Here is a 7,324-nt window from a genome sequence, read left to right on the forward strand (position 1 = left end):
CCTGATCGCGCGAGTCGACTCCGACCCCCCAACGGACATATTGTCAAGTTGTGCAGAGTGTGCAGAACGGGCAGAAAAAGGTCTCTAACGGCTAGTTTCCGTGGGGGATGGCTTAAATAGCCACAGAGGACTGTAGCAAGGTAGAGAACCAGCATTCCATTCAAAGAAATCAAGCATTCATTCTCTGCAAGTGGGTTTTCAACGAAAAGAGGGAAGAGCGTCATTAACTCCTTCCAACCACCGCTTCCCAACATTGAAAGAGATCTCCTCCTGCTTTCAAGTCGTCCAGAATTTCAAGAGGAGACCCGAAGTTCAAGAAGCCCTTTCCCTTCTTCAACTTAAACTAGTTTGAGGGCTCTTAACTTTGCTTCTATTAATATTGCTGTATATTTGCTTTTGAGAAGCTCTGTGTTTCTGTTTGTCCCTTTTATTTATAACTTGTATTTGCTTGGTTCAATCGGGGGATTGAATCAAGGGTGTAGAGGTTGGTTGGTGAGCCTAGGTTAAAACCAACGTGTAAGGGTTTGATTGTGATCCCGGGAAAACAATCGGGATGGTTCTAGTCGGTGAGCCAGGGAAAACCGACCGAGTTCGTTGTGAGCTCGTAAAACAACAAGTTTGGTTGTGAGCTTGTAAAACAACCGGCTGTAATCCAAGGAGGTTATAGTGAATTCCCAAGTGAGACTTGGGGAGTGGACGTAGGAGCAAGGGTTAGCTCCGAACCACTATAAAAACTTTGTGTTTGTGGTGTCTTGTGTTTCTTACTCTTACTCTCATCACACTCACAGCACATAGCAACAATTTATTTATCTTGCTAAAGCTTGAATTAGTCATCCACAAATATTTTAATAGCTAAATTATTTTAAAACCCAATTCACCCCCCCCCCCTCTTGGGTTGTCTATCTGGGCAACAATGTTATTATTTTTATAATTAACAATAAAAACTATAAAATTTAGACCTGGTGTTGTATTTTCGGTCATTAGGGATTAAAGATTAGGGCTGTCAACTTTCCTTTTCACTTTTAAGCATGGTGCATAATGAAAGAGAAGATGTAGGAGCAAGGATCTTTTCACTTGTGTTTTCTAATTTTATTGGCTGTATTCATATACGCATTGCATGATGAACCCGCAAAAGAAAAAAGAAAAAGAAGAAAAGAGAGAGGGAGGGAGAGAGAGAGACTGCGGCATTTCCAATCTTCTATTGCTTCCCAGTCTGTAGACACTAAGCTATCAACCTCTAGGTTTCTATTAAGTAGATCCCCTGTAAGATCTAAAGGATGACTGGGCCATGTTTTGCATCTGCATGACTCATCCATGATTGGAACCCATAGGTTGTTTGTTAAGCAACCAAATGAGGAGAGTTGGCCTGGTCTATTATTGCGTTGCTTCCACATGCACCAACACCCTCTGGACAATATGGTGTGGATATGTATTGCATGGATCGGAATGGGAAAGGATAATCACCATGAACCCTATAGATCCTGTAGTGTATTTGGAACTAGTGGGAGATCAATGTTTTGCAGAAGGTGGCTCTAGAATGTTTTGGAGACTTCGCACTGACAAAAGATGATCTATTGTTTCCCGGCAATGTTAGAAGTAAAGTGCACCTAAAAATTGCTATTTGTGATCTGAAATAATAAATCAAGATTAAAAACTTAATATCTATAAAACTTTTTTCAAAATTAATTAGTAGAAAGCTTGCCTCGATAGAGGTGTGTGATGCACACTACCCTAAGAACATGATTCACCCCTGCATGTGGGTCTATGATGATCTTGTCCCTAAGGTATAACAAATTGGCTCAATCTGATCCTACTCTAATGAGTATAATCACTAGGAAGGCTTGTCCCGAATGACTCCTTCAGATGCCCAAAAAAGAATAGAAGAAGAAAAATTGAAAAAAAAGAGAGAAGAATTTTCTATCTCAGTCTCTCTCATGAAGTAGGAAGCAGAGGAAATAGAGAAGTGAAGTGAGTGAGATAAAGGAGAGTGGATTGATTGATATATGCTAGACCCAAAGCCTATTTATAGACTCTATTTGGTGACTGATAAGATGTTGCATTTCGAAAATATGCAACGTTTTAGAAACATCGCATTTTTAAAGTTGCAGAATTTGTACTAATTTTAGAGCAACATAGCTTTCTTAAAATCAACTTGTAAATAAAGTTAAGGCTTTTTGATTTTACACAATTAAACTAAATTTGATTTTATGCTATCAAATTAAATTTTGCTATTTATGATCTGAAATAAAATTCAAAATTAAAAACATAATATTTATAAATAAACAGAGAAGTCAGACGCACAAGGCATGGCCAAGCCTGTTTTGGGCTGCCTAAGAAAGGAATTCTAAGTAATGACTCAAAGAGTGCCAAAGGAAGCCCAGCAAGGCCTGGAGGGAGGAGACTCGATTGGTGACCATCTTTATGTTGGCCCGAGCCTTGAGCTTCATGATCAATCACACCGAGAAATGGAGTGTGCACTCCCTCATGGGAGTGTACGAGATCCTTGGAATGAAGTCCTTTTGGTTAGCGAAGGGGAGACAAATAGGAGGAGGGCATGAATCGAGGAACCAATGGTCGATAGTGGGAGGATTGGGGATTGATACTGATGGTGGCCAGGATTGAGGTAAGTGCAAGAGTTGAAGAAGTGGCCGTTGCAGTCAAGCACGCCCCTGAGAGGGAAGAAGGACTGGATGATGGGAGGAATGAAGGGCAACGTAAGATATTAGACATTGTCTTGTTGGCCATAGACGCATGGATGAACTTAGCTTCCTAATCATTGCAATCGTGAAAGATGGATAAGGAGTTAGGATCCTCATGTTTCGCCATGATGAGGTGGCTAGTTAGCAAGAAGATGTGGTCGAGGGCATGGGCAAAGGAGGACAGCGGGCCAAAAATGATGACAAAGGGGGGTTCCTTCTCATCCTTCTCTTTGAAGAAGAAACCCTAATCTTAGGGAAACAAGGGATGATAAAATAAGAGGGAAAAGGGATTGAGTTACTGATTAGAGATTAGAGAAGCGATTACTCTCAATTTTTCACGTTACCTAAACAGTTTGACCGACGCTATTAATTTACTTAGATGTAAGTATCGATTTTACAAATTATTAAATATAATTATAATAAATAGAAATGTCAAGAATTATTTTGTAATTTATTCTAATATTTATTAAAATCTCTAGGACTTTTTTGTAATTTAGTCTAATATTTATTAAAAATTAATAAAAAGAGACTCAAGAGGATACATATTTAGGATTTATAAAAATACAAAATAGGGTAACATTCTGCATGTAAAATTTATAAAACAATAATATTAGTAATATAAAATATAAAAATTTTCATTCTATTTTCAATTGCAGCTACTTTATTTATATCGATTCGGTTTGACCAGTTAATAATCTAAACATGCTTTTAGATGATGCAGCCTCCAAGCCTCCCTTCCATGTTTTTGACCACCAATAAAAGTGAAAAAGGTGAATTTCGACGTCAGTGTTGCCAAGGGAGGGGGCACTAGTGGTGTGGAATGTCATCAGAGACCATGATGTCCGATTGTTAGTAGTGGGAGGCTGGCGAATCTTCGACATGTCGGTAGTCGGTGCCGAGCGAATCTTCAACATAAGAGTATCACCTATACGAGGCGTGTGGTGGATGCAGATCGGATCCTTCTCGAAGATGATTTGACCATAATGATCGAGTGGATTCGGAGTTAAGGATGTGGTGTTTGCTCTAGACCGCTGCTCCATACTATTTTTAGGTTTTTAGTCTCGGACCATACATATCTAAAGGGGAGGCGTCGCTGACTTGTGGGTTATTTTAATTAATTTTTATTTTTTAATGCATGCGTTAGGGAGCACGATACGATCTTTCTGCAAAATCACGGAGGATACGATCTTTCTTCGGCAGATACAAACCCGCGCCTCGGAGCAAGCCTCCACCTTCCCTTCCTCCGCCAAAGATGAGCCTTCACCGCTGCTGCACTGGAGCACCACCACGCCCGGCAGCTATCTCCACCCCCCACCACTACCGTTTAACCTATTGCTCCCTCCTCTCCCTCCCTCTCCCCCTCCTTTCAAACCCAACAGGGTTTCTCTAGGGTTTAAGCCCCCTCGCTCCCTCCCCCCTCGCCAGGCACAGAAAACACCCGTCGCCGGCTCCCTCCACTCCACCCTCCGATCCCTCGAATCCGAACCCATCGAGGACTTTGATGGCGAAGCCCTCGATTCTCTCGTCGGCCATCTCTCCCCCAAGGAGCAGACCGTCGATCTCAAGCGGCAGAGGGACTGGCGCCGAGCGCTTCGTGTATTCCGGCGGATGAGGTCCCAAAGAGACTACCTTGCGAACCCGATTTACTACAACGTCGTGCTTCGGACACTCGGCCGGGTTCAGCGGTGGGACGAGCTGAGGCTCTGCTGGATTGACATGGCCAAAGATGGCGTCTTGCCCACCAACAACACCTATGCCACCCTCATCGATTCCTACGGGAAGGCGGGCCTTGTAAAGGAGGCTCTTTTATGGCTCAAGCACATGAAAGCTAGGGGAATTTGCCCTGACGAGGTTAGCATGAATACCGTCGTAAGGATTTTGAAGGATTCCGGCCAGTTTGATCAGGAGGAGAGGTTTTTCAAGAGATGGCGTGATGGCAGAGTCGAATTGGATTGTCTTGATTCACCGAGCTCTTCAAATCCGGAGGGCGAGCCCCCGTCTCTAAGGTTGCCGCTGCTCTGGAGGAGGGTCCCAGAAAGCCGAGGCTTGCATCTACGTACAGTACTTTGATCGATTTGTTTGGCAAGGCGGGGAGGCTTAAGGATGCTTCGGATGCTTTCTCTGAGATGTTGAGGTCAGGTATTGCTCCTGATACGATCACCTTTAATACCATGATAAATATTTGTGGGTCACATGGGCATTTGCTCGAGGCCGAGTCATTGCTTGATAAAATGGAAGATAGAAGAGTTCTTCCTGATACTAAAACATTCAACATATTTATGTCAATGTACGCTTCATTGGGAAATACTGAGGCTGTGTTGAAGTATTATAATAAGATTAGGGAGACCGGTCTTTGCCAGGATGTTATGAGCCATAGAATAATATTGCAGGTGTTGTGCAAGCAGAAGATAGTTCAAGAAGTAGAGAATGTAATCGATGAAATGATGGAATTAGAATTAGGCCTTCATGTAAATGAGCAGTCGATGCCTGTTGTTATGAAGATGTACATTAATGAAGGGTTGCTTGACAATGCGAATGTGTTTTTTGAAAAGTATTGTAGTGGTGGAGGGATTTCTTCCAAGAATTACGCTGCCATTATGGATGCTTATTGCTGATAAGGGCTTGTGGAAGGAGGCTGAGGATGTCTTCTTTGGGAAAAGAGAAATAGGGTTTAAAAGGGATATAGTGGAGTACAATGTGATGATAAAAGCTTATGGTAGGGCAAAACTATATGATAAAGCTCTCTCTGTTTTTGCGAACATGAGAAGTTGTGGGACTTGGCCGGATGAATACACATATAACTCACTCATTCAAATGCTTTCTAGTGGTGATTTGCTGGAAAGAGCAAGGGAACGATTGGGTAGAATGAGAGACCTTTTCTACCGTCATTGCAAGTTATTCAAGGAAAAGTTTGTTTTCTGAAGCCATTGAGATCTACCATGAAATGAAGATATCAGGCGTTGAACCAAATGAAATTGTCTATGGCTCATTGATAGATGCATTTGCAGAGGCTGGGAAAGTTGATGAAGCACTTCACTATTATAATTTGATGGACGAATCTGGACTTAATGTTAATCTGATAGTCCTTATATCTCTAATTAAGGCTTATAGTAAGATCAGCTGCTGGACAAAAGCTCAGGAGCTGTATGCAAAGGTGAAGAACATGAAAGGCAGTCCAGATATAATTGCCTCAAATTGCATGACCAATCTTTATGCAGGTCTTGGGATGGTGAGTGAAGCAAAATTGATCTTTGACGGCTTGAGAAGAAATGGTCAGGCTGATGGTGTTTCATATGTTACAATGATGTATCTTTACAAGAGCATGGGCATGCTAGATGAGGCAAGTGATGTTGCTCAGGAAGTGCAGAAGTCAGGGTTACTTACTGACTGTGCTTCATATTAACAGTGTCATGGCTTTCTATGTGGTCAATGGGAAGCTAGAAGAATGTGCTGAACTGTTACAACAGATGTTGGCACAAAGAATATTACCTGATGCCTCTACATTCAAAACACTAATTACCATGTTAAAGAAAGGAGGTATCCCATCTGAGGCAGTTTCGCAGCTAGAGTCATCGTACAATGAGGGAAGACCTTATGCAAGGCAGGCAATAATTACCTCCATGTTCTCAGTGGTAGGATTGCATGCGTTTGCACTGGAATCCTGTGATGCCTTTGTGAGTGCTGAGGTTGCTCTCGACTTCTTTGCATATAATGTTGCAATTTATGCATATGGTGTCTCAGGGGAGGTTGATAAAGCCTTGAATCTGTTTATGAGAATGCAAGATGATGGACTGAAACCAGACCTTGTTACTTACATATTTTTGGTTCATTGTTATGAGAAGGAAGGAATGGTTGAAGGATTAAGGCACATTTATGGCCTACTGAAATACGGGGAGATTGAACCTAATGAATCTCTTTACAAGGCTCTTATAAATGCCTATGAGGATGCTGGCAAGCATGATCTTGCAGAAATGGTTGAACAAGAGATGAGATTTAGCATTTATACGAAAAAGAATGATGATTCAGAAAATGATGATGATTAATTGCTTATATACTTAATATGTAAACACTACAGTGGAATGTTAGGGTTACAGTAAATTCACAAATATTGTGATATTTTAAAGCAATATGCCATTAAAATCTTGTAATGCATTATGGTCATCTTACCTTGACCATCTATGAAGTGGAAAAAGGCTTGATCTGTATTTAAGTTTTTTAGCTATTATATTAATCCGTATTGCTTTTCTTCTCAAGTTATGAGATTTCTGCAATTTCTGAGTCAATCCTTTGATAAAACCTTAGATCTTTCTCTTGTTCTTATTCTTGTATTATACTGCTTTCTCCAGGGTTTTATTAGTGATAGGGAACTTGAAGAAGCAAGTAGCTCTCCAGTGGAGGATATAAATTCAGATAAACAATGCGTAATCCACAAAATTAAATCCAATAGATGCTTTGAGGCTTGGTTCTGATTAAGATAAAAAAGTTAAGCCAGAAGCTGCATTTCATCTGTCTGCAGTTGACCTTCTGAATTGTCATTTGTCATTTATTCCTATCTGTGGCTTATTTGTTAATGTTATCTTATACTTTCTGTAACAAACGTAGTTGTTTTTCTTCTTATTGTATTG

General features: G+C 41.0%; 1 pseudogene; it reads left to right on the forward strand.

The window, feature by feature from the left end:
* The first annotated feature begins 3,829 nt into the window (after positions 1 to 3,829).
* On the forward strand, positions 3,830 to 6,952 carry LOC103720932 (annotated as a pseudogene).
* Positions 6,953 to 7,324: the final 372 nt, after the last annotated feature.

Source organism: Phoenix dactylifera, unplaced genomic scaffold (genome assembly GCF_009389715.1).
Source record: "Phoenix dactylifera cultivar Barhee BC4 unplaced genomic scaffold, palm_55x_up_171113_PBpolish2nd_filt_p 000213F, whole genome shotgun sequence".
NCBI lineage: Eukaryota > Viridiplantae > Streptophyta > Magnoliopsida > Arecales > Arecaceae > Phoenix > Phoenix dactylifera.